Consider the following 27097-nt stretch of genomic DNA (forward strand, 5'->3'; position numbering starts at 1 on the left):
TAATTGATTTGTGTTTGATATATCAAAATAGTTGTGATTTATACGTGATCAGATGGGTCCTACCATATAAACTGAGCTGTCCCTCAAATAAAAAATAAAGGTTTTAAATTTTGGGGTAGACGATCATGTTTTTTGTGAGTAGCAAGGGAGAATTCAGGAGGGGTTTACTACACTAAAGAAGTGACTTAAGGTTGACCCTAACTACCAGTCCCGCCCTACAGAGTTAGCAACTACGCACGCAGTGTAATTCCAGGAAACTCAATTTCATAGGTCAACTCAATGCTACTCAATTTCTACGCCATTTGGGTCCACTTATCAGCCCGTAATTGTTTTACACAAAAACTACTAATGTGTAAGCGACAGAATCTCTTAAGGCCTTAAATCTCAACTTCGAGGAGGAGGGGATCCAGAGAGGTGACCGCCCCCTTTTTTATTTTGGCTGACAGACCAAAAGAGTAGTCGAAATTCCCGCCTAGGAATATGCTGAGAAAAATAAGTAAAAAAAATGGGTCGTTTTGAATTAGCCATGCACCCTCTTATTAAACAATTTGTAAGTCCTCCAGATATTAGTTCCACCCCGGTAGATGTGAAGAGTCCCAAAATATAAATGTTCTTACTTTAATAACTTTAATAAATCAAATAATATTAAGATTTTGATTACTAAATATCAGTATGTGTATAATAAACTGACAATGCACATTCATTTGTATTTTTTTCAGTAAAGTGCAAATTATGTTCTGGCTTTGGGAGGGCATGGGGGTTTTGACCCCAACTTATGTTAATTTCTGCTCGTTTTAAGTTTGACTCGGTTATTTATTGTAATTTCTGTTCTTTTTTAGTTTCATTTATTTAGCGATGCTGATTTGTGGTAGTTTCACGCTTGGTAGATTATTTGATTTTATTTTTGCTCATTTTTTGTTTAACGGAGTTCCTTACTTTTCTTTGAAAAACTTATTTTGTGGGAAAAGTTTTTTTTTTAACTAATTCCTGTTCGTTTTATATTGACATAGTCTTTTCAGAGAAAAAGAAAATAATACTTTAAATCTTTTCGTTTTTTTAAAGATTTATAGTTTGGCCTTCTATTTGTATACTGGAGAAAAATTTTCAGCAATTTTTAATAGCATACACCCTCTTAAAAATCTGGACACAAATAGAAGTGTTTAATTTAGTTTCATACGTCGTCTAGTTGACCTGAAATGGAAAACTTGATACCATTCGCAAAAAAATCTTTGGTTAAAAAATATTTTATTTGGTTAAATTTTAAGAGCATAAGCAGCCCCAAAATTTTGAACATAATACCCTCAGTAGTTCTTGGAACACTGCTGATATGCCTTATTGGGAATTAGTATTGAAACAGTGCATTTTGTTTTAAACCTATGACAAAATATAGTTTTTAGACATAAACTTAAATTGAAGGGTGGGCGTGGGAGGGGGATTAGTTTACCTTCAATCACTTTCGACTATTAAAAAGGGCATCAGCCCTTTCTATTTTCAATCGAATGAGCTCATTTCGAAGTTCTACGAAAACTCCTTCGATACAAAGTGCCCTGGTCTAAACAACAACAACAACAACAAAAAAATAATGCATTATACCCACATAGATCTTTACTATAAAAAGGTTGCTCCTTCTAATTATTTTCGACAATTAAAAAGTGTCCTAGGCCTTTCTATTACAAGTCGACTGAACCTTTTTCGAGTTTCAATAAAAAAATTTTCTATAAGAACTGTATTGGTCCCACTAGCGTAAATTACAACTCTTACCCAAAAGGCTGTGAGGGTGGTCGTCATCCTCCAAGAGCTAATTTCCAGAACTTTTAACTGCGTTACACAAAATGGCTGTCTCAAAATTTTGATTGGATGTGTCTGGGAACATGGTGGGCATGAGAGGGGCGTTAGTCTTTCTCCAATAACTTTCAACTATTAAAAAAGGCACTAGCCCTTTCAATTTCCAATCAAATGAGCCCTTTTGAAGTTTTTACGACAACGCTTTCAATAAAAACCTTATATACCCCCAGGGGATAACTTACAACCCTCGCCCTGAGGGTTGGGGGGGGGGGTTGTCATTTTCACAGACCTAATTTCGAGAACTTTCTAATGCGTTGAACAAAATGGCTATCTGAAAGTTTTGATTGGGTAGGCATGGAGGAATAATGGGCATGAGAGAGGGGTTAGTTACCGTCCAATCACTTTCAACTATTAAAAAGGGCACTAGCCCTCTCAATTTCCAATTGAATGAGCCCCTTTTGAAGTTTTTGTGACAACTCTATCATTAAAAACCTTATGTGCCCACAGGGCATAACTTACAACCTTCGCCCTGGGGACTCTGAGGGGTTTCTCATCCTTAAAAACATAGTTTCAAGAACTTTAAACTACGTTGAACAAAATGGCTATCTATAAACTTTGATTGAGTGTGTTTGGGGAAATGGAGGGCGTGAGAGGGGGGTTAATTACTCTCCACTCACTTTCGACTATTAAAAAGGGTAATTACAATTTCCAATCAAATGAGCCCCTTTTGAAATTTCTACAACCGCTTTCTATATAAACCTTATATGCCCCCAGGGCATAACTTAAAACCCTTGCTCTGAAAGCTCTGATGGGGTTATCATCCTAAAAGACCTTATTTCCAGAACTTTCGAATACGTTGAACAAAATGGATATCTCCAAACTTTTATTGGATGTTTTTGGGAAAATGGAGGGCGTGAGAGGGGGTAAGTTGCCCTTCAATTACTTTCAACTATTAAAAGGGCAATAGCCCTTTCAATTTTCAATTTAATGAGCCCTTTTGTATGTTTTTACAACATCAATTTCAATAAAAACCTTAAATGCTCCCAGGGCATAACTTAAAACCCTTGCCCAAAGGGTTGTGGAGGGGGTGGGTTGTCATCCTTAAAGACCTAATTTCCAAAACTTTCAACTGCGTTGAATAAAATTGCTATCTAAAAATTTTGATTGGATGTATTTGGGGGAAAGATGGGCGTGAGAGGGGGGTTAGTTGCCCTCAAATCGCTTTCGAGACTATTAAAAAGGGCACTAGCCCTTTGAATTTCCTATCGAATGAGCCCTTTTTCAAGTTTCTACGACAAACATTTCAAAATAAACGTTATATGCCCCCAGGGCATAACTTATAACCCTTGCCCTGAAGACTGTGGGGGGAGTGTCCTGCTCTAAGGTATAATGTCCTGAACTTTAAACTGCGTGGAACAAAATGGCTATCTAAAAATTTTCATTGGGTATGTTTGGGGAAATGGTGGGCGTGAAAGGGGTGTTAGTTGCCTTCCAATCACTTTCGAGTATTGAAAAAAGCAGTAGCCATTTCAATTTCCAATCGAATGAGCCCTTTTTGAAGTTTCTACGACGACGCATTCAGTAAAAAAACTTATATGCCCCCAGGGCATAACTTACAACCCTTGCCCTGAGGGCTGTGGGGGAGTGTCTTCCTCAAAAATATAATTTTTGTCTGGAAATCCACAACACCGAACAAAATGGCTATCTAAAAATTTTGATTGGATGTGTTTGAGGAAAAGGTGGGCCAGAGAGGGGGGTTAGTTGCCCTCAAATCACTTTCGACTATTAAAAAGGGCACTAGACCTTTGAATTTACAATCGAACGAGCCCTTTTTCAAGTTTCTACGACAAAGATTTCAATGAAACTTATATGCACCAAGGGATAACTTATAACCCATGCTCTGAAGACTATGAGGGGAGTGTCCTGCTCAAAGGTATAATTTCCTGAACTTTAACTGCGTCGAACAAAATAGCTATTTCAAAATTTTGATTGGATGTGTTTGGGGAAATGGTGGGTGCGGAAGGGGTGTCAGTTGCCTTCCAATTACTTTCGACTATTAAATAGGGCACACGCCATTAGTAGAAGGCTATCTTATACTCCCACCCCTCACCCCTGCTGCCACCTACAACTTTTTTACATAGTTTATGTCTGTTTGTTGTCAGTAAGAATGAAAAAACAGGAATTTTCTCACCTTGATGGATGTTTTATTTGATGGTTATGTGTGTTGGTCAATTTATTTGATGTTTTTAATGGATGTCAACATCGATTCATGTCTGTTTTATGGTTTTTGTCAGTGAGAATGGAAAAACAGTATTTTTCTCACTTGAAAAAAACAGGAATTTTCTCACATTGATGGTTGTTTCATGGATGTTTATGTGTTTTGGTCAATTTATTTTATATTTTTCATGGATGTCAACATCGATTTATGTCTATTTTATGGTTTTTGTCAGTGAGAATGAAAAAACAGGAATTTTCTCACTTTGATGGTTGTTTCTTGGATGGTTATGTGTGTTGGTCAATTTATTTGATGTTTTTCATGGATGTCAACATCGATTTATGTCTGTTTTATGGTTTTTGTCAGTGAGAATGAAAAAACAGGAACTTTCTCACTTGATGGATTATTGAGTCTAACGGGTACCGGAGTCAATGACCTAAATTTCCAACATGTCGATGTTCAATAAAATTGCTTCGAAATCGAAAATGTTCCTATTCTTTTCTGGTTAGGACTAACGAATCTGGGTCAGTTAGAATCAGCAGACTGAGCGAAAGGACTGAATAATTAATAAATTTGAAAAAGAAAAAATTAGACCAAATCTAGTGTTTTTGAAAAAACATTTGATTTTGGATGATGGTTTTCTCGAGTTATCTCTTCAACGCAGGATATTCTCTCAGGGAACACTTGACAATATAATGAAAACTGATTCTCCCCATTGGACTATTGTATGAAACTTTTAAAATGTGATTCAAATGCTTATACTCAATTTATTGATATATTAATTGGAACAAAGCCGAATCATATTGTGCATATACTTTTGAAATCATTGCCAATGGATTCAATGTGGATGGCTCCTCCTTCGAAAGAGGTAACGTCACAGAGTTACTCCTCTCCCTTTCCTACACTTTGAATTTATCGAGCGAAGACGATCAGTTTCGTTTTAGCTGTGAGAGAGTTGACATCGGAAATCAAAAAATGTTCTATATATGCCCATTGTGCATGTACACTCTTGGCAGTTGGACTCAATGTTGGGTACAATTCTGTACAGAATTGTACAATTATTGATGACTATAGTGAAAAGTGTAAATTATGTAATCCTTGCAAATTACATAGAGGCTATGCAGTACAAATTAAAGGATGTAATTCATGTCTTGAGGAGGTGTGTGACTCTCACCTTAAAGGGCACCTGTGCTCCAATTGTCACCATGATAAATGTGATCAGTGGGAGAATACTTACCCCGCTATGATTGGAAAGAATCCTAAACATGATTTTAGTTTATTTCTACGAGATTGGTATCGTCGTGGATTTAAATTATTCTTGGAAGAGTAATCTGGTCTACGATTCAACTGTTGGGGTAACAAAAAGTTTATTTTCTATGTCATCGCTGTGACAACACTGCCTACTATGACTATAAATCAAGGGATTTTATTTGGCAGTTACCGAATGTGATTTACCACTTGAAATCACTGCATGTGATATTGCTTCAAATAGACAGATTGAAACTCGTGAATTTCATAATATGAATGCAAATAGTATCATTGACTATACAAAGAGATATGACAAGAGTGAAGTAACATTGTACTGCAGAAAATGTGTCCCTGACTTTGCAGTCAATCAAGATCAATATACAGTGAATCCAAATGATTTACCAACATTAGTAGTTCACGACAGTTGCCTATACACCGATGAAGAAATCTAAAAGTGAAGATTTAAAGACATTGTTGTATATATACATTTTATTAATAAACAAATTCAAACATTTTTTAAGCACTTTACTCTTAGGGCACTGAAATCAATACTGTATAGGTCCGAGAGAATATTTTCCACTAGAAAGTCGTTCAGACGTAGATTGTCACTATAAACGTAGAGAAACTGCTTGTAAGTATAGCCGCGACATCGGAACACAAAATAAAGTAGTGCATGGAAGCCGAAGCTTTTAGTCGCTAGATCCTGCACCCTCTTTCGATTTTGTATAACAGTTTTCCCGCTGCTCTCACTATAGCTGCTGATGTGGGGTGTGTAGAATGTATAGGGTAGGCCAAGAGGATCAAAAAATTCAATCGTCTTCATTGTTTGAAAGATGCACAACCAATGACCCGTCAGCACAGTCGACGGACTGCTATTAACAATAATCAAGGTATTGTTGACACTTTGAATTTTTCCAAGATAGTCCGAGGGTAAACAATAGGATTTGTACTGGGACATGTAGGGGTCCATATTAAATACATTGATTATTTGACTGGTGTTCATGGCGCTAAGTCTAGTAGAACACTGCCTTCGGGAGTGATTTCCCAATAGGTTTCATATTGATTTAGTGAGATTAGTGCAATACTCTCAGCCAATGGGTCGGCAAATGTACACTCTAAACGCCCAGTCCCCGTACGTAGCAAACATTTCTTCGGTTATACCATTTTCAAATAGTTGCGAATCATGATCTAGGGTTTGCATGGTCAACACATGCAATGTTTAATAGGATTTATCAAAGGATAGATTGTAGAGTGGGATACCATTTACTTTGCATACAAGAGATGAAAGTCCAAACATCTCGAATTTATGTGGATATTCAGTCCACGATCCTATTGCACTGGCGCTTTTTATAAATGCCAATGCAATTTTCGAGGGGATTTTGCCACTGATAAGGCATGAATCGGTGAATGTGCGTGACCCCATGGCAATATAAAGTTGATTGGTGATTGTATGAGGAACATGTGGTTTAATATTATTTCCATTGGCTCTCAGTTTTTCCACGGCCAAAGCAACAGAACTCATAACCTGCTGTTTGCGTACATGAAGTATTGCCAAGGTGAGAGAGAGACTTACATCGGGATTGGCAGCAAGTTCCTTTCTCAATATGAAATTGGATGGGGCAAGCGTCAATTTTATATCCACTTTAACTTTGGGCGGCAACCATCGGGGTATATTAAATATTTCATTATATATTTTTCCAACTAGATGTAATTCACTAGTTGTAGCATTTTTAAGTGCATCTGTACTATCAGTATTAGTAATATATTCATATCCATAGGAGGCGCCTCTCAATTCCTTGTATGACTTGGGTGTCATCAACATAAATTGCATATAGCTTGCATAGTTTGAGAGATTGTTGTTTGTGCTCAACAGCGTGCCATTGATGTAGACACTAATTTGACGAAATGAATTATGTAGTATACAATTTTCATAGGATATCCCATCGGCTCGAACTGGCATTGTATTATCGAATTTCCGGACTTTCATTTGTAAATCTATAAATGTTGAAGACATGTCCATAAGGTAATCTTCATTGGAATAAATTTGAAAGTGGATATTATCGGAGAGGGGTTGTAGTGGATAAAATTGTTCATAGTATCCATGCTTGACACTCACATCAACATTTTCGGCATTGAATAGATTCAATGAGGCAGTAATTGAATGTTGAGAATCCTCGTGTGGTAGATAGAACATTATCGGGCATGCAATCTAGTTTTGATCTAACAATGTTCTTCTTGGTGCTTCTGGTTATGATACTTTTTGGCCGTTTCATTCTTTCTTTAGAAGAGAGGGGTGATGTCTATCTTTTCCGTCCTCAGTAGATACTGATGAGCGATGTGGTGCTTCTTGACGTTTTTAAACATTTACCATTTTGTTTTAATTTCTCGCCAAGGGTTCGCGCACTCGACCTAAGATTTTCCGTAGTACTTTTTTTAAAATCCTTGCCCAGAGCCCCAATCGTATAGTGTAGAGGATGCAAAATCTGTCGCAGCCGGTACAAGATATTTTCTAGCCAGTGGTAGTGAAGAGCGAAACAGCTTATCAAACCAACTGCCAAGACCGTAGCCAGACATTGACGAGCGACCTTTGTCATAGTCCATTCCTTTTCCCTGTTGTCTTGGGCTAAGAGCATTAACATAGCAGTCAATATCAGGACAAGTGAATACCACTTTTCTATTAGACATCTTGCTGTTGAACGATGGGCCGAAAATGACATGTAATCACAGCCAAACCCTTTGAAATTGCTATTGGATCACCTAATTCAGTTCTTAGTGTTAACTGACAGAGTTCCAAATAGGAAGTGTTTCCGGGAATATACTGAAGATGCTTTATATTGTAGTGGTGAATATGCTCTTGATTGGTTTTTCGTTCAAGAACTCGTAGGAGGGGGACATTTGAATTGCCAACCCGAGATGTTTCCACAAATGAGGCGTAGAGAAATATACAAGTGTCTGTGGAGAAGGCAGGTGGGTAGTCAGCGAAAATGAAATTAGTGTTTCCGGCACTTTTACCATTGATTATATTGAGCTTAAAGCCAAGAACATCCTTTAGGTTATCATTGAGAATAACCTTTTTGCTGGCAGTAGGTAAACTAATGTAGATCTTGCCCTCCTCCTTTGAATAGTTGAAATGAAAAGCTCCTTTTTTACGAGCGGAAATTCTTTTATTAATAGAACGACATAAATCATTCATACAGGTGAGTTCCTCGTAGGGTAATTCAATATATGGATAATCCATCCAATTGATTTTTTGAAATTGTTCTTGATCACCTGGTGGTGGCGGCCAATCATAGGGTCTAATTTTTATTTCATATTTACGATCCTTTCGCAGGACGTCATAAATATTTTTGAGAATAGGGTCGACAAAAGCCACTTCATACTTCCCCTCGAATTTGATGGTGGGGAAGAGTTTCGTCCAAACATCACTTGTTTTATTCAGATCATTGTAAGGAGGATTAGAAATATTGGACATGAAGGTCACATAGAAATCATTGAGTATTGTTAATATTTTAAGCACTGACACAAGAATCAAAATCAGAGTCGCATCCTAGCCTGCGAACAAACAACTGTTACTTGCCCCTACGAGTACGACTATTTAATATCTTTTCAATTTGATAAATTTCACTACTGTTCCTAATTTTTTGCAGTTCATATTCATAAAAACCAACGAGAATCTCATCACCTTTGGTGTCTCGCAGCCTATACTTCGTGTGTTTAGTGTCTATAATATCGGACACTTTAAAAAGTTCGATGCTCCATAAATAATTCCCCTTTTCAAAATTATTTGTGCTTCTATTAATTCGAAGAGTATCACCAACATTGAATTTCTTCTTCTTTTTCTTCTCATTGCAATGGAAGTATTGCTTTAGAAAAGCATCAAATGTAATTTCACTACAATGAACATTCCGATGACTAGAGTTTGATAAAGATCGATGTTGTTGATGGTCGTAGATCCGCATGATTTTATCTAAATCTTGAATAAAAGCCGATGTACTTTTCAGTGTACAATATCTTGAAATTAATAGACGAATCGTTCTTATTAATCGTTCGGCCAATGCAGCCTTTATCGGACTGTGACTATGATAAAGTGTTGTATTATATTTCAATAGAACCTTTTCCACATGGGGGTTAACAAATTCACTACCACAATCCGATTCAATTTTTCTATAGGAATCCTGTTCAAGAATACTTTCAATGGCCTGAGCAACTTCAACACCTCTCTTTGACTGTAATGGGATGGCATAGGCATAGCGACTAAGGACACTGATTGCCACCAGAATATATTTGTAGGGTGCATTGTGACGCCGTTGAATTGCATCTAAAGTTAAAACATCCGTTTGCATTATATGCAGAGGGAAAAAGGCTTTAGTTTGTGGATATTGTTTGCCGCAAAGCCTGTGATTCCGATGCAGTGTGTAACTCGGTTCATTCTGTAGATACTCTTTTGCCTTTTTTAATGTGCTGCCAGAGACAATTTGAGAAAGCTTTTTGGAGGAAATTAAACATCCCGCTTGTCCAATATTTTTATAAACATGTTTCAGAATCTCACAAAGATTTTGAATTCAAACACCTAGTGTCATTCCCATTCCTCCTTTTCACACTGAAGGGTGAATCAATTCATCGCCGCTTTTGACTAGCAGCCACAGGGGTTGCTGCTGATGCTGCTAGTATTTTCAAATATTGAATCTTCTTCTTTTTAAATGGTGGTGGTGGTGTTGGCGCTGGCGTTGTTGGAGGACTATATTCTCTTAGTTTCTTTAGAATTTACTTATTGCCAATAAGACTCTTGGGGAAGTTTGATACACTTAGAAAGGTGTATAGATTATTGTCAAAGGATAAAAGTCCTTTACGATTCGTCACCATATCACAAATTAAATCAACTAGATCATAACTTCGTCCTGAATTAAAACTCTTTTCCCTGTGCTGTCGACTTGAACTTGATGTTCACCAGTTTGCAGCATGACATAAGGTAATACTCTTTTACTCTGTTCACGATAGGTGAGTGGTAATAGGTTTCCAATTTTCGATACAATTGAATTCATTTCCTTCTCCTTTGATTGCACTGCTGCTGCTGCTGCTGCAGGGTCTTGAGATGTTTTCCCGTTTGGAGGGATCGGTGACGGTGACAGCGGCGGGTCTTTCACGATAAGGTCTATGTTTGTCCACACGTCGCAATGCATCTTGAAGTAAAAGCAGTTTTTTGTTATCGGCAATATTCTCATCATTAATGAATTTGCTTAGATTGTCTTCAAAATGTTCGACGGGCGAGAGGACAAGTTCAAATGGTGTCAATTTATAGGGTTTGGCCATTCTCTAGAGAAAACTGTTTACAAGTCCTGCAATTATTGGCAGTAGAAGCGTGAAAAAACTACCACCCGCTTGAAGGAGACATTTTCTTTTAAAAATGTTTCCCTTGTTTTTGCAAGCCAAGGCGCATATAGTGGAACAATGTTGCTTTGTCTGTTGTCTAACACCTTTTGACAAGTGTACATTGCCCTCGGTTAAATTTAAACAAAGTTCAGATATTAGATGAATGAAATCATTGTCAACACCGTGTTTGAGTATAGCCCTCCTGAGTGGAGGTCTTGAAGTGCTTAAAACGGAAAATAAATGCCGTTGTTCGTGTAGTTTTTTTCAGTGTCATAATGGCAACTAATAGCTTTTTTTACTGTTCACCGGAAGATATACTGTAATTTCTTTGTCGAAAATGTCGGTGACTACACGTAGATCCTCGGTTGTGCTCTGATTAAGATCTAGCAAAATGTAGCCGTAGGGTATATTTGTCACCTGAGTGTATGCTGACAGCAGAAATTTAGGGGCACCGGGGTATATTTGTTTATTGAGAGTTATTAGCGAGCTAGAATCACGAACAACTCGATAGATAATATAGATGGTGCAATTCAATGCAAGGGTTCGCATGCATTTGCTCTGATGAAACAGATTGTGTAGAACTAGGGTTATGGAAATCTGTTCATGATGAGAGCGAACGGTGAACAGTTGTAGCATTTCCTGTGAGAACTGTTCAATGGATTCAGCTAAATCATCAATAATCAGCCACGAGTTCGGTTCAATACTATTGAAAACATCAAGTCCTCGTATGAATTGTATTGGTATGGTTGTGGCAGTAGCTTTTATTTGATCGTAGGACTCCTGCCAAATACTGTAGCAATAATAAATTTTCTTTGGTTTTTCCAAAAACATTTTCTGACAATTTTGAATTATTTTAGTTAAGAGTGTTGTTTCCCCCAGCATTGATGGGCCACACAGAAACGATCTGAAGGGTGTTTTAAATTGATAAATGCTGTTGCTGAAGTTGAAAACAGTTGGACTACAACTAATCGTAAATCATACGTGTCCAATGAATACGTAGTAGTAGTAATAATTTTCCCATAGATCTATCTAGTACGTTAACAAGAACAACAAAAACAATATTTCATGGTCATTTATTCAACATGAAAACTCTATTTGTTCAACATGAGCAACAACATAAGAATGACACTTGTTCAACAAGAACAAGAACACCAATATTTTCATAGACACCTTTCAGAACTTCATCCATTTTGAACGTAAACATGTAGTGTAATGTCCACTCTCCTTTTGCACACTGGAGGGTGAATCAATTCGTCTTCGCTTTTGACTAGCAACCACAGGTGTTGTAAAATCAGTAGTGCTAGTATTTTCAAATATTGAATCTTCTTCTTTTTTAAATTGTGTTGACGTTGTTGGTGGACTATATTCTCTTAGTTTCTTAAGAATTTGCTTATTGCCAATGAGACTTTTGGGAAAGTTTGATACACTTAGATAGGTGTTTAGATTATTATCAAACGATAAAAGTCCTTTACGATTCGCCACCAAATCAAAAATTAAATGAACTAGATTATACCGTGTTCACCGAATTAAAACTCGTTTCCTGTGCTGTCGACCTGAACTTGATCATCAGTTCCCAATATGAGATATGATAACATCCTTTTACTCTGTTCACGATAGGAGACTGGCAAAAGGTTTCCCATTTTCGATGCAATCGAATTCAATTCCTTCTCCTTTGATTGTGCAGAATCTTGAGGAGATGTTTCCTGTTTAGAGGGATTGGCGATGGGTCTCTCACAATAAGGTTTATGTTTGTCCACACGTCGCAATGCATCTTGAAGTAAAAGCAGTTTTTTGTCATCGGCAATGTTCTCATCATTAATGAATTTGCTTAGATTGTCTTCAAAATGTTCGACGGGCGAGAGGACAAGTTCAAATGGTGTCAATTTATAGGGTTCTGCCATTCGCTAGAGAAAACTGTTTACAAGTCCTGCAATTATTGGCAGTAAAAGTGTGAAAAAGCTACCGCCCGCTTGAAGGAGCCGTTTTCAGTTAAATTTGTTTCCCTTGTTTTTACAAGCCAAGGCACGTACAATGGAACGATGTTGCTTTGTCTGTTGTCTAACACCTTCTGGCAGTTGAACATTGCCCTCAGTTAAATTTAAACAAATTTCAGATATTAGATTAATGAAATAACTGTCGACACCATGTTTGAGTATTGCTTTTCTAAGCTAGTCTTTTGGAGTGCTTAAAACCGAAAATAAATGCCGTTGTTCGCGTAGTTTCTTCAGTGTCAAAATGGAAACTAAAAGTTTTTTCTACTGTTCACCGGAAGATATACTGTAATTTCATTTTCGAAAATGTTGGTGACTACACGTAGATCCTCGGGTGTGCTCTGATTAAGATCCAGCAAAATGTAACCGTAGGGCTTGCTAGTCGCCTGATTGTACGCTGACAACAGAAATTTTGGCGCACCAGGGTGTATCTGTTTATTGAGAGTTATGAGTAAGCTAGAATCACGAACGAATCGATAGATAATATAGATAGTGCAATTCAAAGCAAGGGTTCGCATACATATGCTCTGATGAAACAGACTGTGTAGAACTAGGGCTAAGGAAATGTGTTTATGATGAGATCGGATAGTGAACAGTTGCTACATTTCCTGTGAGAACTGTTCAATAGATTCAGCCAAGTCATCAATAATCCGCCATGAGTCCTATTAAATACTTTTGAAACCATCAAGTTCCCGTATGAATTGTATTGGTACGGTTGAGGCAATAGCTTTTATTTTATCATAGGACTCCTGCCAAATACTGTAGCAATAGTAGATTTTTTTCGGTTTTTCCAAAAACATTTTATCGCAATTTTGAATTATTTTAGCTAAAAGTGTTGTTTTCCCCGACATTGAGGGCCCACACAGAAACGATCTGAAGGGTGTTTTAAATTGATACATGCTATTGACAACAGTCGGACTATGACTAACTGTAAATCATATGTGTCCAATGAATAAGTAGTAATTTTCCCATAGATCTATCTATTCAACAACAACAAAAAAACAATATTTCATGGCAGCATTTATTTCTGCAATATAAAAAAATATTTGTTCAACATGAACAATGATAAAAATAACACTTGTTCAACAAGAACCTGACAAAATTTCATGGTCGACATGAAAACTCTATTTGTTCAACATGAACAATGATAACACTTTATGAATAAAAAACACTTTTTGTCCATCAATAACACTTATTGTCTTTAAACACTTTTCTGTACAACACTTTTGTCCATCTACACCACTTATTGTCTTTAAACACTTTTTTGTACATCAACACTTTTCTATACAACAACAAAATACACTTGGAACATGAACTAGCACAGTTGAACATTACAGCGAATTTAAAGGTAGGGCCCCCACTCCCCATCCCCCCCCCCCCCGTGGGCGGCCGTGGGTGGGATCCCCCACCCCCCCGGGAGCCGACCGCGGGAAGGGTCTCCCACCCCCCAGGAGCCGCGATGGGAAAACAATAGTTGTCGTCACTGCTAGAGGTTAGTGGTTGGGTTAGTTGGGTCAGTGGTGGCGGTGGTGGTTAGTTGGTTAGTCAGATTAGGTTAGTTTATCCATACCAAGTTGATTGCGAATGTCTATGCATTCAACTCGGTCTGAAATACGATTGTGGCCATGAGACAGGACACTCACACCATTCTCGAGCACATAGACTTTGTCAGATATACATGACATTGCATTCTTTTCCACTCTCACAGTATAATTTCTATACGGTAGAGAGCGAATTGCAAGCACTTGTGCTCTCGGCAAAGGCTACTTTCTACACAGTCTCTGTACGCGCTCATGTTGAAATTGCTCTTTACAAAATGTGTAGGCACCCCTTTAAATGTCTTCTTTTCATCCCTACTGTGTGTTTCAACGCAATAAACTTTGGGACCCGTGAACACCCCCCTGGATATCAAATCACTCCCCGTCCCGGATTTTAACATTAATAGTTGGTTGGGGGCTTGACGTTTCACCAACTCGGGGTAGAGAGATGGATTCCAGTTGGTGAAATCCATCCGCGAGCTGATGTGTTTCCCCCTTTTCTAAATCACCCAATAAATCTTCAGCCCCATTTACCTTTAACAGCAGAGAATCTGTATCCCCATAGTAAACTTGAACCTCCCCCTCTCGTGGCCATTGCACCTTGCACACATTGTAAAAGAACGACAACATGAGCTTTTTTGAAATTTCTAGTACTGAACTACCGCCTGCTATATTCTTGTTCAGTACCACAGTTCGCTTTTTCCTGTGTAGAAGAACCATGCCAGCCTCGACGCTCATGAATGATGTAAAATTGGGATCGGTAATAATTCCTGCACACTCTAGAGGGTCAGTCACGACGTCACAACGAGATTTGTTACGGACACTTTCATACAGTTTTCCAAAAGCTGAATTTAGAATGAACTTGTATAATTCCTTCTCTACCTTGGAGTTTGCCCTAGGACGTTTATCGACAAAAGTATCGATGAACGCTTTCAAATAAGGTTTCTGATTGAACTGCAGGACCCTATGTATTTTGGTGATCTTGAAACCATTGTTCACTATCCAGTGTGAAAGCACATGGTAAACAACAAAGGTCTCTTTAGGATCCGAGTTCGCAATCATTTTCGGTGTGGGGGTGGTCCAATTCATTCTCATATTAACCACCTGTAAATTGTTGTTAAGGCTAAATAATTTCCTTCTCCCTTGTCAATTGATGTCGTGAAAAACAAAATCTTTTACATAGTCTTGCAGCATCCGCGGGCTGTGGCTAATGTACATAAAGTGTTTTTTTAAGACAATAAGTGTTGTTGTTGTTGTTGTTGTTCTTGATGAACAAAAGTGTTTTTTTATAATAAATGTTGTACATAAAGTGTTTTTTATCGTGGTTCATGTGGAACAAATAGAGTTTTCATGTTTGAACAAGTGTAATTTTTTTTTGTTCTTGTTGAACAAGTGTCATTCTTATGTTGTTGCTCATGTTGAACAAATAGAGTTTTCATGTTGAATAAATGACCATGAAATATTGTTTTTGTTGTTCTTGTTAACGTACTAGATAGATCTATCGGAAAATTATTACTACTACTTATTCATTAGACAAGTATGATTTACGGTTAGTTGTAGTCCGACTGTTGTCAACCGCAGCAGCAGCATGTATCAATTTAAAACACCCTTCAGATCGTTTCTGTGTGGTCCATCAATGCTGGGGAAAACAACACTTTTAGCTAGAATAATTCAAAATTGTCAGAAAATGTTTTTGGAAAAACCAATGAAAATTTAATATTGCTACAGTATTTGGCAGGAGTCCTACGATCAAATAAAAGCTATTGCCACAACCATACCAATACAATTCATACGGGGACTTGATGTTTTCAATAGTATTGACCCAAACTCGTGGCTGATTATTGATGATTTTGCTGAATCCATTGAACAGTTCTCACAGGAAATGCTAAGACTGTTCACTGCTTGCTCCCACCATGAACACATTTCCATAACCATAGTTCTGCACAATCTGTTTCATCAGAGGAAATGTATGCGAACCATTGCTTTGAGTTGCACCATCTATATTATCTATAGAGTTGTTCGTAATTCTAGCTCACTCATAACTGTCAATAGACAAACTAATCCCGGCGTCCCTAAATTTCTGCTGTCATCGTACACACAGGCGACAAATAAGCCCTACGGCTACATTTGGCTAGATCTTAATCAGAGCACACCCAAGGATCTAGGTGTAGTCACCGATATTTTCGACAAAGAAATTACAGTATATCTTCCGGGGAAAAGTAGAAAAGGCTATTAGTTGCCATTATGAAACTGAAGAAACTACACAAACAACGGCATTTATTTTCCGTTTTAGGCACTTCAAAACCTCCATTCAGGAAGGCCATACTAAAACATGGTTTTGACGATGATTTCATTAATCTAATATCTGAACTTTGTTTAAATTTAACTGAGGGCAATGTACACTTGTCAGAAGATGTTAGACAACAGACAAAGCAACATCGTTCCACTGTACTCGCCTTGGCTTGCAAAAACTAAGGACAAATTTTTAAAAGAAAATGTCTCCTTCAAGCGGGCGGTAGCTTTTTTACACTTATAATGCCAATAATTGCAGGACTTGTAAACAGTTTTCTCTACAGAAGGGCTAAACCCTATAAATTGACGCCATTTGAACTCTTCCTCTCGCCCGTCGAACATTTTGAAGACAATCTAAGCAAATTCATTAATGATGAGAATATTGCACTTGACATAAAACTGCTTTTACTTCAAGATGCATTGCGACGTGTGGACGAACATAGACCTTATCGTGAGAGACCCGCCGCTGTTACCGTCGCCGATCCCTCTAAACAGGAAACATCTCCTCAAGATTCTGCAGCAGCAGCAGCAGCAGCAGCAGTGCAACCAAAGGAGAAGGAATTGAATTCAATTGTATTGAAAATTGGAAACCTATTGCCAGTGACCTATCGAGAACAGAGTAAAAGAGTATTATCATATCTCATGTTGGAAGCTGATGAACATCAAGTTTAAGTCGATAGCAAAGGGAAACGAATTATAGTTTAGTGAAAAAGTTATAATCTAGTGGATTTAATCTGTAATATGTTGACGAATAGTAAAGGACTTATATTCTTTGACAATAATCTATATACCTGTCTAGGTGTATCAAACTTTCCCAAGAGGCTCATTGGCAATAAGCAAATTCTTAAGAAACTAAGAGAATATAGTCCTCCAACAGCGCCAGCGCCAACACCAACACCATTTAAAAAAGAAGAAGATTCAATATTTGAAAATACTAGCAGCATCAGCAGCAACCCCTCTAGCTGCTAGTCAAAAGCTGAGATGAATTGATTCACCCTCCAGTGTGCAAAGGAGGAGTTAGCATTACACTAGATGTTTGCATTCAAAATCGTTGTGAGGTTCTGAAATATGTCTATGAAAATATTGGTGAAGCGGGAAGTTTAATTTCCCCCAAAACCCTTTCTAAAGTTGTCTCTGGCAGCACATTACAAAAAGCAAAAGAGTATCTAGAGAATGAACCGAGTTACACACTGCATCGGAATCGCAGGCTTCGTGGCAAACAATATCCACAAACTAAAGCCTTTTTACCTCTGCATATAATGCAAACGGATCTTTTAACTTTAGATGCAATTCAACGGCGTCACAATGAACCCTACAAATATGTTCTGCTGGCAATCAGTATACTTAGTCGCTGTGCCTATGCCATCCCATTACAGTCAAAGAGAGGTGTTGAAGTTGCTCAGGCTTTAGAAAGTATTCTTGAACAGGATTGCTATTGGATCGTGGTAGTGAATTTGTTAATCCCATGTGCAAAAGGTTCTATTGAAATATAATACAAAACTTTATCATAGTCACAGTTCGATAAAGGCTGCATTGGCTGAACGATTGATAAGAACGATTCGTCTATAAAATTCAAGATATTGTACACTGAAAAATATACCCCATTTTATTCATTATTTATATAAAATCATTTAGATGTATAACATCCAACTCAATCTATCGTTGCCCAATCCAAACTATTAGGAGCTCAAATACACTGAAAATACATTTGAAACTTTCCTAAAGTAATACCCAAATGGTGACAACGAAAAAAAATGTAAATAGGAAATTCAATGCTGGTGATATTATAAGCATGAATACAACCACCAATATTTTTGAAAAAGGGAATTTTTTATGGAGCCCTGAACTTTTTAAAGTGTCGAAAATCCTAGACACCGAACCCACAACATATCGACTGCGAGACACAAAAGATGATGAAATTCTCGGCGGTTCTTATGAATATGAACTGCAAAAAGTTAGAAACACTAGTGAAATTTATCAAATTGAAAAGATATTAAAGAGTCGTACTCGTAGGGGCAAGAGACAGTTGCTTGTTCGCTGGCTAGGGTACAACTCATATTCTGATTCTTGGGTCAGTGCTGAAAATATTAAAAATGCCCAATAATTTCTATGTGACTTTCATGTTCAATGTTTCTGATCCTCTCTACAATGACCTGAATAGAACAAGTGATTTTTGGACAAAACTCTCCCCCACCATCAAATTCGACGGAAAGTATGAAGTGGCTCTTGTCGACTGTATTCTTAAAAATACCTACGACATCACGAGAAAAGATCGTAAATATGAAATAAAAATTAGACCCTATGATTGGCCGCCACCTCCATCCTCAAGTGATCAAGAACAAATTCAAAAAATCAATTGGATGGATTATCCATATATTGAATTACCCTACGAGGAACTCACCCGTATGAATGATTTATGTCGTTCTATTAATAAAAGAATTTCCGCTCGTAAAAAAGGAGCTTTTCATTTCAACTACTCAAAGGAGGAGGGAAAGGTCTACATTAGTTCACCTATTGCCAATGAAAATGTTACTCTCAATGATAATGTAAAAGATGTTCTTGGCTTTAAGCTCAATATAATCAACGGTAAAAGTGCCGGAAAAGCTAATTTCATTTTTGCTGACTACCCGCCTGCCTTCTCCACGGACACTTGCATATTTCTCTACGCCTCATTTGTGGAAACATCTCGGGTTGGTAATTCAAATGTTCCCCTCCTACGAGTTTTTGAACGAAAAACCAAGAACATATTCACCACTACAATATAAGTTATCTTCAGTATATTCCCGTAAACACTTGCTATTTGGAACTCTGTCAAAAAACATTAAGAACTGAATTAGGTGATCCCATAACAATTTCAAAAAATTTGGCTGTGATTACATTCCATTTTCGGCCTATTGTTCAACAACAACAAGATGTCTAATAGAAAAGTGGTATTCATTTGTCCTGATATTGACTGCTATGTTAATGCTCTTGTCCCAAGACGACTAGGCAATGGAATGGCCTATTACAAGGGGCGTACTACAATGTCTAGCTGCGGTCTTGGCAGTTGGTTTGCTAAGCTGTTTCGCTCTTCACTACCACTGGCTAGAAAATATATTGTACCGGCTGCGACAGATTTTGCCTCCTCTACTCTATACGATTGGGGCTCTGGCAAGGATTTAAAAAAAGTGCTACAGAAAATCTTAGATCCAGTGTCCGAACCCTTGGCGAGAGATTAAAACAAAATGGAAAAAGTTTAAAAAGCTAGATAAATAATGTGTCACTCATGAGTCTCTACTCAGGTCAGAAACGACAGACATCACTACTCTTGTCAAAGAAAAGAAGGAAAAAGCCGACGAGTACTGTAAGCACTAGTAGAAGAAGAAGCCCCAGGAAGAGAATTGTAAGATCGAAACTTGATTTTTTTTCCTAAGATGTCCTACCTACCGCATAAGGATTCTCAACCTTCAATCACCGCCTCATTGAATCTATTCAATGCTGAAAATGTTGATGTGAGTGTCAAGCATGGATACTATGAACAATTTTATCCTCAAGAACCCCTCTCCGATAATATCCACTTTCAAATTTATTCCAATGAAGACTACTTTCTGTACATGTCTTCGACATTTATAGATTTACAAATGAAAGTCCGGGAATCTGATAATACAATGCCAATACGGGCCGATAGAATATCCTATGAAAATTGTATATTATTTAATCTATTTCTTCAAATCAGTGTCTACATCAATGACACGCTGGTGAGCACAAGCAACAATCTCTCAAATTATACATCCTATATGCAATTCATGCTGATGACACCCAAGTCATACAAGGAATTGAGAGGCATCTCCAATGGATATGAATATATTACTGATACTAATAGTACAGATGCACTTAAAAATGCTACAACTTGTGAATTACGTCTTGTTGGAAAAATATATCATGAAATATTTAATATACCCCAATGGCTGCCGCCCAATATAAAAGTGGATATAAAACTTACGCTTGCACCATCCAATTTCATATTAAGAAAAGAACTTGCTGCCAATCCTGATGTAAGTCTCTCCCTCACCTCGGCATTACTTCATGTACGCAAACAACAGGTCATGAGTTCTGTTGCTTTGGCAGTGGAAAAACTGAGAGTCAGTGGAAATAATATTAAACTACTTGTTCCTCATACAATCACCAATCAACGTCATATTGCCATGGGGTCACGCACCTTCACCGATTCATCTTATATCAATGTCGAAATTCCGTCAAAACTCGCTTTGGCATTTTTAAAAAGCGCCAGTGCAATAGGTTCATGGACTGGATGCCCACATAAATTCGAGATGTTTGGACTTTTATCTCTTGTGTGCAAAGTAAACGACATCCCACTCTACAATCTATCTTTTGATAAATCCTATAGAACATTGTATGAGTTGACCATGCAAACCCTAGATCATGATTCGCAACTATTTGCAAATTGTATAACTGAAGATATGTTTGCTAAAACACATGGTATCATTGTACTAGATTTGTCTGGCACGCAGGATATGAGTATAGTACGTACGGGGAGTGTGCGTTTAGAGTGTATATTTGCCGACCCATTGGCTGAGAGTATTGCAGTAATCTCACTAAATCAATATGAAAGCTATTGGGAAATCACTCCCGAAGGCAGTGTTCTACTAGACTTGGTGCCATGAACACCAGTCAAATAATAAATGTATTTAATATGGATCCCTACATGTCCCAGTACAAATCCTATTGTCTGCCCTCGGACTTTCTTAGAAAAATTCAAAGTGTCAACAATACCTTAATTATTGTTCATAGCAGTCCATTGACTGTGCTGACGGGTCATCGGCTGTGCATCTTTCAAACAATGAAGACGACGATTGAATTTTTTGATCCTTTTGGTCTACCCTATACATTCTAAACACCCCACATCAGCAACTATATTGAGAGCCGTGGGAAAACAATTATTCAAAATCGGAGGAGAGTGCAGGATCTGACAACTAAAAGCTTTGGCTTCCATGCACTACTATATTTTGTGTTCCGATGTCGCGGCTATACTTACGAGCAGTTTCTCAACATTTATGTTGACAATCCACGTCTGAACGACTTTCTAGTGGAAAATATCCACTCAGACCTATACAGTATTGATTTCAGTGCCCTATGAGTAAAGTTCTTAAAAAATGTTTGTAAATTTGTTTATTAATAAAATGCATATATATATATATACAACAATGTCTTTAAATCTTCACTTTAGATTTCTTCATCGGTGTATAGGCAACTGTCGTGAACCACTAATGCCGGTAAATAATTTAGATTCACTGTATATTGACCTTGATTGACTGCAAAGTCAGGGTCACTTTTTCTACAGTATAATGTAACTTCACTCTTGTCATATCTCTTTGTATAGTCAATGATACTATTTGCATTCATATTATGAAATTCACGAGTTTCAATCTGTCTATTTGAAGCAATATCACATACAGTGTTTTCAAATGGTGAATCACATTCGGTAACTGTCAAATAAAAATCACTTGGTTTATAGTCATAATAGGCAGTGTCGTCACAACGATGACGTAGAAACCAAATTGTCTTGTTACCCCAACAGTTGAACCGTAGACCTGGCTCCTCCTCCCAGAATAATTTAAATCAATGACGATACCAATCTCGTAGAAGCAAACTAAAATCACGTTTGGGATTCTTTCCAATCATAGCGGGGTAAGTATTCTCCCACTGATCACATTTATCATAGTGACAAGTGACAAGTCTAGAGTGAGAGTCACAAACCTCTTCAAGACGAGAAGTATCTCAGTTTAGTTGTACTGCATAGCATACCCGTAATTTGCTTTGATGACCCAACTTAAAACTTTCACTATATTCATCTGTAATGTTGTGCGTTTTCCACTGAGTCCAACCTACAAGTGTGCACATGCGCAATTGACATAAGTAGAACATTTTTTTGGTTTTTGATGTCACTTGATACTCTCACAGCTAAAACGAAACTGATCATCCTTGCCGACGGATAAATTCAAGGCGGAGGAATGAGAGAGGAGTAACTCTGTGACGTCACCTCTTTCAAATGGTGGGGGGAGCCATCTACATTGAATCCATTGGCAATGTTTTCAAAAGGGTATCCACGATATTATTCTGCTTTGTTTTAATTAATATACCAATAAATTGAGTATAAGCATTTGAGTCACATTTGCAAAGCTTCATACAATAGTTCAATGGCGGAGAATCAGTTTTCATTATATTGTCAAGTGTTCCCCGAGAGAATATCCTGCGTTGAAGAGATAACTCGAGAAAATCATCATCCAAAATCAAATGTTTTTCCATTAACACTAAATTCGATCTAATTCTTTCTGTCTAAAATTTAATCATTTTTCAATTCTTTCACTCTGACTGCTGACTCTAGACTGACCATGAATTATTAGCCCTAGCATTCTAACCTAACCAGAAAAGAAAGGGAACATTTTCGATTTTGAAAGAATTTTATTGAATAATTACAACAACAATAATACTAAGCATGTAAAATTATCGATACAGTTTATTGTCTTCGATATGTTTCACTAATGCACTTAAAGCACTTTGGAGTCTATTCACATGTGCTATATCAACTTTTGCAGGAAAACATAATTGATCCTCCATTTTAAATTTGCTCAAGGATAACACATATCTTGCATATACTTCATCCCATTCCAGACAAAGCCTTGATCCTCTTGTCATTTCCACCGCAATGTTTGGTGCTCTTGTATTATTGCCATCAACTTCACTATCAACTTCTAATAGGGTAAACATTCCATTCATCATCATCAACACAAATATATATCCAAATGAGTAAAGTCAAACGGTTCTTCTCACTCCTTTGAATTCTATTCACAGACTAATAAAAAAAACTATAGCAAAAATCCTTTCCTTATATTCTCTGCAATCCTCCCCCGCTAATATGTACCCCGCCCTCTTAGCGGCTTATAAGGTTATGTAACCGACTCTCTGATTGGTTTAGAAGGAGGCATGTACTTCCTGTTTCCTATTTTTGGATCAAAACATTCTCCCTAGCGTTAATGCGCATGTGCAAACTTCGCCCCGGAGACAATACACATGGAAACAACAAATAAATCGACCTTGAAACATCCATCAAAGTGAGAAAATCCTGTTTTTCCATTCTCAGTGAGAAAAACCATAAAACCTCCATAAATTGCTGTTGACATCCAAGAAAAACAACAAATAAATTGACCAACACACATAAGCATCCATGAAACATCCATCAAAGTGAGAAAAATCCTGTTGTTTCATTCCCAGTGAGAAAAACCATAAAAACAGACATAAATTCCTGTTGACATCCATGAAAAACAACAAATAAATTAACTAACACTCATAACCGTCCAAGAAACATCCATCAAAGTAAGAAAAATCCTGTTTTTTCATTCTCAGTGACAAAAACCATATTAACAGACATAAATTGCTGTTGACATCCATGAAAAACAACAATAAAATTAACTAACACTCATAACCGTCCAAGAAACATCCATAAAAGTGAGAAAAATCCTGTTTTTCAAGTGAGAAAAATCCTGTTTTTTCATTCTCAGTGACAAAACCATAAAAACATGCTCATATATGGTGTGGGGTCACGAACTGACAGCACAAGTGTACTCTCTATGGACTCTATGCCCATATATGGACTCCCGCTCGGAGCTCATGATAGGTCCCTACTCATATAGTATTGGTTATTTGGAAGTATACAGACGTTTTCAGGGGAGATTTTTCCTGGTAGTGGGGGGGGGGGTTGGGTCGGGGGTTATGTGGGAGGATCTTTCCATGAAAAACGTTTTCATGGGGGAAGGGACACTGCTATGAAGGGGACACCGGACTTCCCAGCATTATTTAAAAAAAGATCAGAAATTTAATATAAAGAAACGAGTATTTCAACTGCAATAGCAGCAACATCGAAACTTTAAACGAACAGAAAATATTACATATATGATTGGGTTCACCCTGTAGTCAATACCTCGCTCTTTAAGCCAAAGATTGATTAGTACTTACATAAGAGCTATTTATTCTAATTAACGGCCTTTGTGATTAAGCGGTAATTTTTAAAGAATTGGAACAAAATTTGAACTTTCGCTTAAAGAGCAAGGTATTGACTAGGGGGCGAACCCTCTAATAAACGTAATAAAAATATATGAATATAGAATTTCGTTACGTAAGTTCATTCGTAAGTTACGTATATTTATTACTAATAAAAACGTTCGTAAATAAAATTAAACAAGTTTCGAGAAAGCCATTTAACTAAATAAAAGTAAATTAATATGAAAATTTTGTCTTAATTATTCATGTACGGTGAGCCAAGATCAAAACCTGGATTTATTCAAAAACATTCAAAAATTAAATAAAAAAACAAGTTTTTTAAACTGAAAGTAAGGAGCGACATTAAAACTTAAAACAAACAGAAATTATTCCGTATATGAAAGGGACTGTCCTCTCCTCAATGCTTCGCTCTTTATGCTAAAGTTTAACTGTGTCTCACAACTTTATTTTTTAAAACAATAAAAAACTTTAGCGTAAAGAGCGAGGCGTTGAGGACGGGACAGCCCCTTTCATATGTGGAATAATTTCTGTTCGTTTTAAGTTTTAATGTCGCTCCTTACTTTCAGTTTAAAAAACTAGTTGTTTTTATTTAATTATATTAAGAAGCGAACGGCAGTCCATAGTATCTGAAGTAATTAAAGGAATCATTATATACATGATTATTTTAATTATATTCCTTAAGAAATCATCATAAGTAAAAATCTCCCATACCGGGAATTGAACTCGAGCCAACTGGGTGAGAGCCAGCTATCCCAACCACTAGACCATGTAGGATATATGTTAATTAGTATTTCAGTTACTATGAGCAAGTATTCGTTCTTTTCTATAATAATTAAAAAAATTCCGTTTTTTTTTCTGTTTTGAATTAAAAAATTAAAATTATTGCTCAGACATTATAAATATTTTTGCTGTTTGTGTTAAATTTTATTTTATGTAAAATTTTCAGGAATTATTCTAGTTTCCGTTAAAAAATAATTTTTTTGTTAACCCCCCCCCCCCCCCAAATTAGTGCATTTTAAATAATAATGGTTAATCATAGGCAACGCAATCGCGCTGCCTAAGTAAAGAACGATGTTGGCACAATGTATTATTATTTTTTGTTTGAAATACCACGGCACTTCGTATCGAAGGAGTTGACGTAGAAACTTCGAAAAGGGATCTTTCGATTAGAAATTTGAGTGGCTAGTGCCCTTTTTAATAGTCGAAAGTGATTGGAAGGCAACTAACACCCCTTCTACGCTCGCCATTTCCCAAAACACATTCAATCCAAATTTTGAGATAGCCATTTTGTTCAGCGTACTTGATTTCAAGAGAGAAAATATGTTTTTGAGGAGGACACTGCTCCACAACCCTCAGGGCAAGGGTTTTAAGTTATGTCCTGGGGACATATAAGAACGATGCTGACACAACAATGAATTATTTATTAATTTTTTCCCTTAGAGCAGGACACTTTGTATCAAAGAAGTTGTCGTAGAAACTTCGAAAAGGGCTAATTCAATTGGAAATTGGAGTGGCTTGTGCCCTTTTTAATAGTCGAAAGTGATTGTAAGGCAACTAACACCCCTTCCACGCCCACCCTTTCCCGAAACACATCCAATCAAAATTTTGAGATATTCATTTTGTTGAGCGCATTTGATTTCCGGATAGAAATTATGTTTTAGAAAGTGTTGTCGTAGAAACTTAAAAAAGGGCTCATTCGATTGGAAATTCAAAGGGCTAGTGCTTTTTTTAATAGTCGAAAGTAATTTGAGGGCAACTAACCCCCCTCTCATGCCCATATTTTCCCCAAACACATCCAATCAAAATTTCGAGATAGCCATTTCATTCGACGTAGTTTTAAATTCTGGAAATTAGGTCTTTGAGGATGACAACCCCCCTCAGCCCTCAGGGCAAGGTTGTAAGCTTTGCCCTGGGGGCGTATAAGGCTTTATAGAACAATTTGTCGTAGAAGCTTCAAAAGGGGCTCATTCGATTGGATATTGAAATTGCTAGTGCCCTTTTGAATAGTCGAAAGTGATTGGAAGGCAACTAACACCCCTTACACGCCCACCATTTCCCCAAACACATCCAATCAAATTTATGAGATAGCCATTTTGTTCCACGCAGTTTAAAGTTCAGGAAATTATACCATTAATCAGGAAACTCCCCCTATAGTCTTCAGGGCAAGGGTTATAAGTTATGCCCCGGGGGCATATAAGGTCTTTTTAAAATCTTTGTCATAGAAAATAGAAGAAGGGCTCATTCGATTGGAAATTCAAAGGGCTACTGCCCTTTTTAATAGTCGAGAGTGATTTGAGGGCATTTAAACCCCCTCTCACGCCCGCCTTTTTCCCAAACACATCCAATCAAAATTTTTAGATAACCATTTTATTCAACGCACTTGAAAGTCTTGTAAATTATGTCTTTAAAGATTACACCCCCCCCCCACAGCCCTCATGGCAAGGGTTGCAAGATATGCCCTGGGGTCATATAAGGTTTTATTGAAAGCGATGTTGTAGAAACTTCAATAAGGGCTCATTCAATTGAAAATTGAAAGGGCTAGTGCCCTTTTTAATAGTCGAAAGTGATTGAAGGGCAACTATCCCCCCTCTCACGCCCAC

At 37.3% G+C, this 27097-nt stretch overlaps 1 protein-coding gene across 1 annotated transcript in view; it reads right to left on the minus strand.

Annotated features, from left to right (window-relative positions):
- Window positions 1-27097, minus strand: part of LOC148947624 (ileal sodium/bile acid cotransporter-like) — an 82042-nt gene that overhangs the window by 21352 nt on the left and 33593 nt on the right. The gene's annotated exons all lie outside the window — the stretch shown is intronic.

The sequence above is a fragment of the Artemia sp. Qi Xiang Cuo genome, chromosome 10, assembly GCF_049724085.1.
Source record: "Artemia sp. Qi Xiang Cuo chromosome 10, ASM4972408v1, whole genome shotgun sequence".
In the NCBI taxonomy this organism is placed as follows: Eukaryota; Metazoa; Arthropoda; class Branchiopoda; order Anostraca; family Artemiidae; genus Artemia; species Artemia sp. Qi Xiang Cuo.